This window comes from Mus caroli, chromosome 12 (assembly GCF_900094665.2).
Source record: "Mus caroli chromosome 12, CAROLI_EIJ_v1.1, whole genome shotgun sequence".
Lineage (NCBI taxonomy): Eukaryota > Metazoa > Chordata > Mammalia > Rodentia > Muridae > Mus > Mus caroli.
This window is the reverse complement of record NC_034581.1, coordinates 55,031,308-55,042,999: the sequence shown is the minus strand read 5'-3', so window position 1 is coordinate 55,042,999 and position 11,692 is coordinate 55,031,308. Positions and strand designations below refer to the sequence as shown.

At 39.1% G+C, this 11,692-nt stretch overlaps 1 pseudogene; it reads left to right on the top strand.

Moving 5' to 3' along the window:
• Positions 1 to 10,490: 10,490 nt before the first annotated feature.
• On the top strand, positions 10,491 to 11,171 carry LOC110307523 (annotated as a pseudogene).
• Positions 11,172 to 11,692: the final 521 nt, after the last annotated feature.

Here is an 11,692-nt window from a genome sequence, read left to right as displayed (position 1 = left end):
CTCTAGCTACCCTGGTGCTGGTCTGGCCGGAAGTGGCCTGTGGTCCTCAAGATAGAACTCTTTAGGACAGAACTTAATTCAGGAACTTAGAAATAAAGCCATAGCATTGGGAGTAATGGTATTGAGAGTAAGGTCATTTTTGTGACATCAGAGCAGGAGGAGAGAACAAGATTAGAAGGAGAATGCAGAGTGGGATAACTTAGAAACTATAGGGAACATTAAAAAAGCCAAGAGAGTAATATGCAGAATGCTAAGGGAAAGAGGAAAAAAGAAGCTGCAGAGAGAGAAGAAGGAGAAAGCAGGCTTCTCCTTACCATGGGGCAGAACAAGTCTTTCCTTAATAGCAAGGCAGGCTTAGTCTTGTTAAAGAGAGCAGAGTTTTCTTCTACAGACTTGAGGTTAATTCATTTAGCAACAAAGGGGTAGAAGCTTTTTCTTTCTCTGTGCAATAAAGATTGGAGTTCATTTTTCATCCAGAGTGAGTTCTTTCTGCACTGGCGCTTGGTCCTTTGCTCCAAATGTATATGTAAGTTTGGATGTGTGTGTGTGTGTGTGTGTGTGTATGTGTGTGTAAGTATATAATTATGAGAATGTATGTAATGGGCCCAATTGGGCTGGGTAGAAATGTATAAATGCACATGCATGAATCTGTATATGAATTTGTGCTTATTTGCTTATGTAAAAGTTTTCCATCTGCACACATGATTTTCTTCTCCTGGTTCAAAAGAAGTTTATTGAGCCAAATTTTCCCCTACCCTGACAAGGGAGAGGCATTTGGGCAAAAGGGCAAAAGCTCTAGCAATTAATCCTTGACTTGATACTCTGCTGTTCTACAATAAGGTGCTAAACGCCAGAGACTGCAGTTTCTGGCCTCAAAGGGACTTAGTCAGGTCAGCGACAGTAGCAAAGTAACTTAGACTTAGATAGGTAAATGGCTTTTATTATTATTATTATTATTATTATTATTATTATTATAATACAGCAACCCTAAATATCTCATAACACCAAGTCTTACCTCCACCAACACTCTTTTCCTTCTGCTGCCTCAAGAGGAACCAAAAACAAGAAAGAAGACCCACCAGAGCCGGCCAAAAGAAATTCTTGTGATGATGTGTTGTAGAAATTCTTAAATATGGCATTAAAGTTATGATCTATAAAAAGGAGACAAGTGTAAGTTCAACATCAAAATGAAAAGTTTTGCTGTGTGAAGTTTTTCATGGGCTCAGAGAATAAACAGATAAGCAAGGAGACTGGGGAACACATTTGTGAATCAAATATCTAGCAAATGTCTTATGCAAAGTAGAATTCTCTGAACTCACTAATAAATAAAAATGAAAGAGCTAGGAGAAATATTTGAACAACTGCTTCAATCAAAGAAGGCTTACAGATAGCAAATGAATAAAATGGGAAGAAATGCAACACAATTCATTAAAGAATGCAGTTTAAAGTGGGAGATACTGTTCCCCTGCTCAAAAGGGAAAAGACCTTAAAGTTATTTCAGCAGCATTGTGTTGCTGAGAATACAGAGACACCATAATATTCACACTTCAGTTCTGGGACTGGCAAACTGTGTGTTGGCTTTAGGAGAAAATCTGCAGATTTCCAATAAAGGAAAATTATACTGCTTTTGTATGGTGTGTAACACAGTCATCCCACTTCTACATGTTTACCCAAGAAAATTGAAAACCCCGCTAACGCCCAAACTGGTATGCAGACATTTACAGTCAGCTCCTTTGTGATCATTCCAAAGGATGAAACACAAGTGTATTTCACATGCTAAATGGAAAGGCTTGGTGGCACATCTGTGGAGCCACAAGTTACTGAAACACACAGCAGCACAGACAAATCTGAGAAACACTGTGAAAGAAGCAGACCCAAAATGTGATAGGTTTCCACTTATCACATCCTGGACAAATCAGCCTCTGTGACAAGGATAACATGGTACTGTTGTCAGGGTCAAGGGTGGGAGTGACAAGGGAGGGTAAGAAGAGGGATGGGGTGGGGAAACGAACCTTTCGTGTCTGGGTGCGGGTGCAATGGTTACTTGAGAGGTCACTTGTTAAAACCCTTACATCTGTACATGAGATAGAGTTAACTTGGTTTGTGCAAATCTAAAAGTACACACGAAATTAAAAAAAAAAAAAAACCTCATAGTGTCCTCTTGCTCTTGGGTGTAGGAGGTAACAGATTGAATTCTTGGGATACGACAGCCAATAATCAACAATTATCTATGAACTGAAAAGAAGGTAATTTACTAAGGTGCTTGCATTTTTTGAATAGCTGAAATGGTTTGTCTGCAGTAAATTTTAACATCAAACCAAGTATAATTTGGGGAGAATAACTGTTGTTTCTTTCTATCTAAGCACCATTTGGAACAGCAGTTGTAACATTTGAAATTGGCAAAACTCTTGAGTTTTTATACAAATCCAATAATGGCAAAAGAACTACTCAAGGTCTACCCTATTTCTAACTTCAGGCTTCTTTTACTTTTCCCCTCATTCATGCAGGAAATTTCTATAAAGTAGTTCAAGTATTAACCTTCCCCTTTCTTCTAATAAGCAATAGTACTAAAGAAAGAGAAAGCAAACTATGTTTCCTAATTATAAATCTACATTTCCCCGCAATGTCTTCCATGATAAGGGCATATATGATAAGTATAGATTGTAGACTGACCCCAAAAACAAACAAAACCATCCAGACTGTCTGATTTAAAGGTTAAAAGCAAATAGCACTTGACTAAATGTGCTCTGTAAACAGCTGCAGCCATGGAGTTTCCTTCAGTATGAGTGTTTATTAGCATGACTTACAGTTGCCTTCTCATTTGAATAAAATAATTAAAAGGCATCTCCGTTGGGATAGGGAACCTAATTAAGATAATAAATGTGATTGTGGTGCTGGTACTGATGGGTACTTACTCTGCCGGAGCTCACCATTGACCTGAAGAGCCTTCAATGTGATGAGTACCTGTAAATAAGAGAAATGTTCATGTGACCTGAAAAGTTAACAGAAGAACTATCATTCCATGCCATGATAATGATAGAAAAGGGCAACCATCTATATGTTTCACTTGACCTACTATAAAAATTGCTCTTCAGTGGCAATAGACTACATAATTTAACATACATAGACTATTCCATAGTTCTTGCAGCATACTTTCTTCATTTAAATGAGGGGATTGTGGTTGACACATGAGTGAAGTCAGCTGTACACCATAAACCTTAAGCCATAAGTGCATTCAAAACAAACAATGGAAACACTAGGACTCAATGTAGGTGCCCATTATTACAAAACTACTGATATAGGAGATGGAGCCAACTGCATCTGGTTTAGGTCCAGTTTGGCACCTCTGGGAGTTTAAATATCCAGCAAACCTGAAACCAAGAAATCCAGATATATCCAGAGAACTCAATTAGGAGGCTGCTGGCATCAAGGGGCCTGCTTTTGTGGGAGGAGATTCTGTGGTTGCTGAAGTACTCTCACCTTTTTACCCACCTTTGCCCCTATTTAATGCCAGTGTCTTTTCTACTTCTACCAAAATAAAGTAACTCCAACTTGTTCTCCATCCCCCACTATCTGACTTAATTAAGATCAGAGGCACAGGGCAGAAGCCGAGAGGCAACTATCTATGGTATTCAGGTTCAAATCATCACTATGCTTTTCTACATTTGAAAGACTTAGGAATACAAGACTTTTCTTATCATTTTTTACTCTTTCATATGTCTGATTCATGAACATAAAAACATACTCAGATGTGTGTAGGTGCATGTGGGTGTGTGTGGACCCAAAGATGCCATTGTCTCCCTCAATCACTCTCCACTGACTTTATTGAAGTAGGACCCCTCAGTTGAACCCAGAGCTTGATGATAGGGCTAGTCTGGCTAGCCAGTTTCTCCTGGGATCTCTGCCTTCTGAATGCCAAAATTACAGGTGGGTGTGGGGTCCAACCTGTAATTTATGCCTAGCTGGCATTTACTTAAATTCTGGGTATTTCAACTCTACTCCTCACATATGTGAGTCAATCACTTTAACCACACAACTATCTCCCCATCTCCCAAACATTTTCGTTGATACATTGTTATTATCATTCAAATTGTATACAATATAGCTTAACCATGTTCTATTCACTTGTTCAACTCCTCCCAGGTCATTTCCACCTCTCCACCTATCTAACTTCCCAATCAGTTGTGAAAGAGCACAATCTCTTCTCTCTCTCTCTCTCTCTCTCTGTGTGTGTGTGTGTGTGTGTGTGTGTGTGTGTGTGTGTGTGTGTGTGTCAGAAAAAAAAACCCACAAAAATCAAAACAAATAAAAACAACTGGATACCAAGCAAAAACAAAAAACTTACCAAAACAGGGTGTCTATTTTGTGTTGGACAGTACACCTGGGCATGGGGGTTGCCCTGAACTGTGATTGATATAATCAATGTAATGGAGCAAACATTAATGTCTTCATTATCTATGTGCCTTTACTTTCAAATTTTAAAAATATTACTGACTAACAATAGAGGCAATGGTTTCATGATTTCCTAGTACTATGCCAGTGTTAGCCAAGCACAAATGCACATATCCCTTATGTGGTACTCTTCAATAATAACTGCTGAGGACTACAGAGTTAAGTCCTCATTTTTTGCCAGTGAAGTAGTAATACTCAAAGCTCTGTATTTCTAGCAGCGACCTTAGCATTTAAATCATTCAACAAATTGGTAAATAAGCTCCCAAGCCTCAAAGTACCAGAAAGAAGCTGAACATCTATCTGGGGAGAAAAATCCTCCCCAAATAATTACATACGCATCTTGCTGAGTTATAACTGCAGTGTACTCAAGCAGTGTGTGGCTCAACCTTGGTTCTTTATCCCATATGGCATCAGAGTGGACCTTTCCTCTCCACATAGTGATTCTAGAGACATAGAGTGCATACAGGGAGGGGGAAAAAACATAGCTTTAGGTAATACCGCAACACCTGTCTTATGAAAGCACAAATGTCCATGGACTCCATAGGTGGCATTTGAGCTTTCCTTTAGGGCTTATTTTTATGTGAGAGCAGATTACTTCTATTGAGTGACTACAGCAGGCAGAGAAGTACAACCTGTTTGCCTGCTCAGGGCTGCTTCTTCTAAACTTGTGTCTTCTCTACCCTAGATTCAACAAAATTATGGTCTTCAGTCCCAAATAGCATGAGTAGGATATCATGACACTAAGTTTAAAGCTGTTATGCCAAGTTTGATAGCTTTTACCTCTAGACTAAGAAGGAATGAGAAAATATAAAGTGATAGCCTGGACTTTATTTCAATTTCTGAAAGCTTACCTATTGTACTAAGTTCCTACATATATCTAGAGAATATCAGCAAGGCTATCAAGTTCTGATGCTAAAAGTTTCACACAACAGCACAGCAGAGGAATCTTCCTAGGACATATAAGGGTAACAGATTCAGGTCTTTGATAAACTGATCCAAATTTAAGAAATTGGGCCTCCAAATTCAAGAACTACTTGAATCAATGAGTACCTAAATTGTTTTCATGCATGTGCACACATTGAGCATGTGGTGGTCCACACATCTGTCAACCAAAGCAAAAGAAGCCATTCAGAAAGATATGCGTAACTGAAACCTGCCCTTTTTTCTACAATTCTCTGTGGCTTTGGCATGGTTTATGCTTTGTGATATCTATCTTATAGATTTACATTGCCACGTGAGGGTGTCGCTTTGAATTATTGCTAAATTAATAGACCTGCAAGACCAGGTTTAAGTAGAAGGCTTATGAAAGTGTTTACGGCAAGATCTACCAGGCTTCAGGCAGGATTAAACTTGACTTTTTATGGTTCGGGATTGAATTGTTTAATGAACCAATAAGCACTTTATTTTCTGCCGTCAGCCATACATTTTTAAATGATGCTCAACTATTTATCATCAATGCAGTCTGCCACAGGTAGTAAATATCTGAGCATATGTGAAACCCAACCCTTCAAGAAAGTTATGCTTTGTATCCAGTGGAAAATACAAAACAATTTTAGACTAATGTTTCCAATACATTTGTGGGATTAGAAGCATTATTTTCAATGTACCAAACTATTGGGAACTTACATTTAGTCCTAAGAATATTCATATAGACAAAGATAAAATTTGAGTAATGCTAATTGCATTCTTTCTTGTAAATCAAAAGCAAATGCTGTGATATACACTAATCAGGACCTTCAAAAGTATGCTCACTTGTTTCCAGAAACAAAAAGGGGAGATAGGAGAAAGGTATAAAACACGATTGCATGTATTGACCTAGCAAGAAAGAGTCTTTACAAAGTACTTGGCATGCTGAGAAATCAAATTATGAATGACTTCAAAAATCAAAAGAAGAGTCATTTCTAGGGGTGTTTTCAGAGCCAGTACACAGAATTTGGCAATGTTATAGCATGAATTATGGTCATGTGAATTCAAAAGAATTCAAAAGAGGGATTATGATAATGACAATTACCCACTGGAAACTTCGTACTGTGTTTCATGGAAAAACTAACCCACAGGAAAGTGTTCTACATCTACTGTATGAAGGATTTCTTAAATACACGGTTGCTAAATAATAAAAATCACAAAACTCTGCAAAACTTAAAATGTCACCAGGCGTAATGGCACATATCTATAATCCCAGCACTCCAGAGGTTTAGGCAAGATGACTGTCATCAGTTAAAGGACAGCCTGGGTTACACAGTAGTACTAAGCCAAGCAAAAATGCATAGCCAGATCCTGCCTTAAGAATAAATAAATGAGCAAATTAATAAACAAAACATCATTTTGTAAACATTAAGTGAAAATCTTACATTAAATGGAAAATACTTATATTTGTAGAATATCTTAGTCTTGACAGTGATACAACTTAGTCTTGACAGTGATACAACTATATCATAATTTAATCTGCAAAACAAGATAAGGAAAGAGTTAAAGCTATCGCAGTAAGCAAACTCATGTAAGGCTCTAAAGACAGTAAATTTCAGAACAGAGAATTACATACATATCTTCAGAATAAAAAATGTGGGGACTTCATAGTATATTCAGTATTGAGGATTCCATCAGAAGACTTCGACAAATTAAACTACTTTGAGATTGAGTTTTGTCCCAATCAGAATGGCTAAGATAAAAAAGGTTGCAATAAATGCTGGATTCCAGGTGGAGAAAGAACTATTATTAATTTCTGGTAAAAATACAAACTGGTGTAGCCACCATACAAATCAGTGTGGAGATTCCTCAAAAATGAAGAAATAGGCTTACCAGCTGTACCACTCTTGAACATATGCCTCAAGGACTCTATATCTAACTATAAAGACACCTGTTCATCCATGTTCCCTGCTGCTCTATCCACTATTGCCAGATGCCCATCAACTGATGAACAAATAATTAAGTGTGGCATCATTTATGCAATGGAAACTCACGATTAAATGGATTGACCTGGAAATAATCATTCTGAGGAGGTCAATCGGGACCCAGAAGACAAACATCATATGTTTTCAGTCATTTGGAGTTTATAATTTCATTCCTTCAAGAGCTGTGTTTCTCCCTAGTTGCTAAATTCATATGTGGCAGTACAAAGAGTACTAAGCTTGGGAATAAACAGAAAAATTAGACTGATTCCATTACTATAATTAATTACTCATAGGCAACTTACTTTGCCTTAATTAACTTGTTTCTGCATATATAAGAAAAATCTGTAAACTATAATAAGCTCATACATTCACTGAATAAAAAATAAGGTAATAAATGCTAAATGGTGACAATGTGCTAGAAATTTGAGCTGATAAGGTTTATCTAGTTTATCTCCATATCCTCAAAAGCATGGCACTACATGCTTTGTAATAAATACTCAGTATGTTTCTTATAATTGGTACTAGAACTTCTAAGTAAGCCACAGTGTCCATATGCAACAGTATGTAAGCTAATCAAACAACTGGATGCTTTGAACAATGGTTTGTTTCAGTTATCATTTGTTGTTTGGATGTATGAATGCACAGATTAGTCAGTAGTGTGAGGTCTGCTAACAATAAAGCTCCTGATTCTATTAAAATATGTTAAGAAATTAAAGAGAAAACCAAGGCTACTCAAAAACATTAACACTTTTCTCGTGGGGTGGGGATATAGATCAGATGATAGCATACATTCCCAGCCCACATGAAGCCTTGAGTTTGATCCCAGAACCATACAAACCACACTATACACCTATAATCCAAACACTTGAGAATTGAGAAAGGAAGATCAGAAGTTCAAAATCATCCCCTTAGCTGCACACACCAAGTTTAAATGGCCAGCCCAGGCTACATGAAACCTTACCTCAAAATAAAAAATCTATTCTTTATGGAAACATTTTTTAACATGCTGGTAAAAGAAATATGAACCCAAGGAATAAAAGCATGAGACTAAAACATGATTTTTAGAATGTCTAGACAGCTAAAGCAATGTGTAGCATCCACAGAAGAAAACACTTACGGGTTTGCTTTGTATAAGGCATACTGCTAGTATAAGAGGGGGGAGGGGGATTGGCACATCTTCTTGGAGACTGGGGGAGGAGGAATAGTATGTGGAACTGTGGGAGGGCTGACCAGGAGTGGGTAATGACTGGACAATAAAATAAAATAAAATAAAATAAAATAAAATAAAATAAAATAAAATAAAATAAAATAAAATAAAATAAAATAAAATAGAAGTAATAAAAATATAATTTCAATAAAAAAGAAATAGAAAAGAACTCAAGTCTCACATGATTCTTGTAGGACAAGTGTTCTTATTATGATTTCTGCCACATAGCTAAGGCTTTCTTCCAGAGGCAAACAAGTTGCTGTGAGCACACAACCAGAGGGATCAGACTTAGCATCCAGTGCATTCCAGACCCTCACACAATAGACAAGATGCCTTCCTTTCCCTCTTTGTTTTCCTTTCCCCAACTCTACCAGGGGACTCAGTTCTGCTGCTGTTTCTATTCCTTCCCTTTAAACATTTTAATTACCATATTCTACCCTAGTACTATCAGCATCCTTAAGATCTCTTTGTCTCATCCAAGTAAAGATGAGCAGGAAAATTTAGTAAGATAAAAATGTGTTTATCTTTACCCCACCTACATAAAGATCCTCATAACATTATAGCTTGGGGAAAACATTGTGAAAACTCATCACTCATTCATGAACTGAACTGTGGAGTTTTATTGTCCAAGTGAATGGCAGACCAGACACAGATACTCAAACTGGGCTAAATCTACGTGGTCCCAGCAGTTATTCATTCATGCAATGGGGTTTTCTTTCTCAAGATTCTTGACTGTTCTAGAAGCCTTAGTTTCCAGAAGGACTTAGGTTAAATAGTAGTCTCAGAAAGGTTTTCCCTTGACCAGTGTGTTATTGAGCTCTCTATCACCATCACAAACACTGAGGTAAATCAACTTATAAGGGAAAATGTTTTAGCTCACAATAAAGGGGCAATAGTCAATTGATCCTGTTGCTTTGGTCCACTGGTAAAGCCTCGCATCCTGGAGAGTATATAAAATAGTAAAGTAGTAAAATCTCTCACCTCATGGCCAACAAGTAAAAAAGAGAGAGAGAGAGCTGGGTTCATGGTCCCACAATCCTCTTCAAGAGGTATTATCCCAGTAACATGGCATCTCTCACGGGGCCCTTTAAAGTAGCTACCATAACACAATCACATCATGCTGTCAGTCAGGTCTTTAGCTCACGAGGCTTCCAGGGGTCTCTTAGATCCATATGATAGAACATGGACATCTAAAGAATTCTCCAGTGCTTTCTCTCTCAGGGCAATATTCTATTTATACCCTTAACAATTTGTAATCTCTGTCAACATTCATCTCTTCATTTGTTAGAATTATCCTAGGAATGACCCTGAAGGAATGAAAATCATTTATACAACATGTAAAGCGTAGACTCATTCCCTTGACAGTCGCAACACCGTCCTGTTGCCCTTACAGGCTCAGTAGCTTTCCCCCTTCATCCTTTTGTCTAGACCTGGAAAACATCAATATGATTTCTGCCTCTGTGCACTTATATATCCTGATGCTACGTGTAAGTTGAGACAAATATTATAATAAAGCAACAATTCTGTCAAGATTTTTGCAGTTAACATAATGCTTTAGGAGTTTATCAAAATTATGCCACTGAATCAGTACTTCATTTCAAGATAAAACAAAATTCCATGACATGTATCTACCACAATGTAGATACATGTACTCACCAATTCATGGACATTTGTGCTTTTTCCACTTCAGGGATCTTGGGAATACCTGCACTCATGTTTTAAAGTAGTATGTTAAAGACATACACTGTGGTGGCAGGTCCAGTGGGTGCGAGGTGGCGGTGGCCGGAGCCTGACCTAGCTTCGTCCACCTGCGGCCAGCCCAGCCTGTCCCCGGCACCGGCCTGACCTGGAGTGCCAAAGCCTCGCTATGGCCCTGTCCGATCCGGAGCCTCCTGAGGGAGCTGCTCCACCTTCCACCTACCAAGAGCGCAGGCCTGGCCATGACCGACTTTAAATTGGGCATCGTGCAGCTTAGCCGGGTGGCCGCGAAGACCAAATACACACTGATAGATGAGCAGGTCATACCACTAGTGGACAGCTACTCCTTTGAGGCTCAAATGGAAGTAGATGCTGATGGAAATGGTGCTAAGATTTTTGCATATGCCTTTGACAAAAACTGAGGAAGGGGCTCTGACAGGCTTCTGCATGAGCTGCTGTGGGAATGACACAGGGGAGGTGTGGCTCCCGGGTTTCAGGTGGTACATCTCAATGCTGTGACTGTGGACAATCGCCTGGACAACCTGCAGCTGGCACCATGGGGCTGGCGACCCAAAGCTGAAAAGACCTCCAGCAAACAAAGGGAGCAAAGCTTATGCTGGCTTGCAATCCAGCAGCTTCCCACAGACCCTATAGAAGAACAATTCCCCGTCTTGAATGTGACCCAGTACTATAATGCCAATGGGGATGTGGTGGAAGAAGAAAATTCCTGTACCTACTGTGAGTGTCATTATCCTCCTTGTATGGTAATTGAAAAGCAGCTTCAAGAGTTCAACATCTGTAGGCGTTGCCAGGTGGCTCGATACTGTGGCTCTCAGAGCCAGCAGAAGGCCTGGCCTGCCCACAAGAAGCACTGTCAGGAGAGGAAGTGTCCCTTCCAGCAGGAGCTTGAGCCAGAGCGATGACGGGCTGAAGAGCTGCCAGTGCTGCAGGTTCAAAGTTTCCAGCTCGTCATGAGCACAGCGGAAGACAGTCAGTTGAACCTGGAGGTGCCAAAGAAGCCAGCAATGGATCCAGAGCAGCTGCCATAAGATCTCATAGCAACAAGCAGCCTGTAGGGACAGTGCCCCTCCAGTTTGCACCTCCAGCAGAGACAACGGGGAGGCTCCCTAGGACCTTTCTCATTATTGATGTTAATATGTTTGTAAACTCTTGTATAGTTTTTTTGGGGGGAAGCAAAGGGAGGGTTAGCAACTTCAAATAGAATCATTTGTTGTATTCCTCAAATGGTAAACAGTCACCACTGAGCTAGAGACTATCATGTAGTAGAGCTTCTCTCCGGGACAGGGGAGGGGGGGTGCCCCACTGAGAGGCTTGCACAGAGTCATGTCTAAACAGGCAGAATGAAGAGGTAGAATCAAAAAAAAGGCATACACTGTAATATTTAATATTACACTGCACTATAAAATATACACTATAATATTTA